Source organism: Delphinus delphis, chromosome 10, assembly GCF_949987515.2.
Source record: "Delphinus delphis chromosome 10, mDelDel1.2, whole genome shotgun sequence".
NCBI lineage: Eukaryota > Metazoa > Chordata > Mammalia > Artiodactyla > Delphinidae > Delphinus > Delphinus delphis.
This window is the reverse complement of record NC_082692.2, coordinates 28,787,847-28,789,529: the sequence shown is the minus strand read 5'-3', so window position 1 is coordinate 28,789,529 and position 1,683 is coordinate 28,787,847.

The window sequence follows — 1,683 nt, the reverse complement described above, 5'->3', positions numbered from 1 at the left end:
GAGAAAGGGGAAAAGGTGCCCCATGCCAGAGGTGGGCAGGATTGTCTGGTAGGTGAATTGGGGTGAGTGCTTGGGCCTTTGTTCTAGGAGTGAAAAGTACTGAGGGCTGGGAATTAAAATAGTAATTATTATATGAAATTTGTACCTCATCTTTTTTGCCTAGGAAAAGTGGTTTGGAGAGAATGTGGGATAAATTAATGTGAAACTCATTACTTAGAAGTTCAGAAAAGGAGAGATGGTTGAAATAGGAGTTACGGGACATTTGACCCTTAAAAAAATGATCACGAACGATTTAAGAAAATATTAAAGCAGACCTCTCTTGCTTACAATCCTCCCAATGCCTTAGACTTATCAATTTGCTTCAAGCAGAATTGCTTAGGAATCAATTGACTTGAAGGTTATTATTCTCAGCAGACGGTTCAGCCCCTTTTTACGTGGCTTAGAAGCTACTGAGTTGAATTGATTGCTCTCCTGCTGGCTTGGTTCTGCAACCGAAAATATTCTTTCCTTCCTTTTTCCCTCCTTCACTTCCTCTCTCTTTTCTTCCAGCCCTCTCTTCCTCCCCATGTTTCCTGTCTTGTTAAGTGGGTCAAACAAACTGGACTTTTATTTTCTTCTCTAGCATCATATTGAACCACAGCAGAAAAACCTGAAGGGTGTTAATGCGCGTTTCTGTTTGACAGCCAACCTCAGCTGAGCACTAGTTTTCTTTGGGGCTGTGAACATTTCCCCTGTAGAGAAGGCAAGGATCTCATTAGCACTAACTAACAGATAAAGGTTACCTCTCTGGAGACCTGGATCGCAGGTATTTGGGCTCCCAAATTATTTTTTTTCAATTGCCACTTTGTTAAAACAAAGTTTTTAATCCATTTTTATGTATAAAAGAAAAATACTATATCCTTATATATGCCAAAATCATCCAAATTGCTTCACTAGGATACAGATCTGTTTTACAACATATTAGCATGAGTATTATTACTGCTTGATGAACATTAAGTCCCGGCAGCTGCCGACACAGTAAAACATCGTCATGAAGAGCGCGGTTTATGCTGATTGAATTTACACAACACTCAGTGAGCAAGAAGAGACTCAAGAATGGGGGAGAAAATTCCCAAGGTGTCACCTGGGTCCCCGACCTGTGTCTGACACACATCCAAGGCAGTGGTGGTTGAGAGTCCGCCTGCCAAGGCAGGGGACACGGGTTCGTGCCCCGGTCCGGGAAGATCCCACATGCCACGGAGCAGCTGGGCCCGTGAGCCATGGCCGCTGAGCCTGCGCGTCAGGAGCCTGTGCTCCACAACAGGAGAGGCCACAACGGTGAGAGGCCCGCGTACCGCAAAAAAAAAAAAAAAAAAAGACTAGATGCTTCCGCTGCAGGGGGCACAGGTTCGATCGGTTGGGCAGCTAAGATCCAACGTGGCCAAAAAAAAAAAAAAAAGAGATAACATAGGATAGGCTTGGCTAATCTACACACTGAAGAATTGAATATTGACATATTTGGATCATGGAAGAAAAACGTTCAAGTGTTCGCCAGTTATTAATTAGAGACTCAAGCATGACTCTGGGAACGTGCTTTTCATTTTAAAGCAGGGGGCGTGGTTATGAGATGGGTCGGGCTGGCTTCTTCAGTTCTGCGGTGACCTCCACGTATCTGCCTTTCAGACCCTGGCGCCGGAGGAGGGC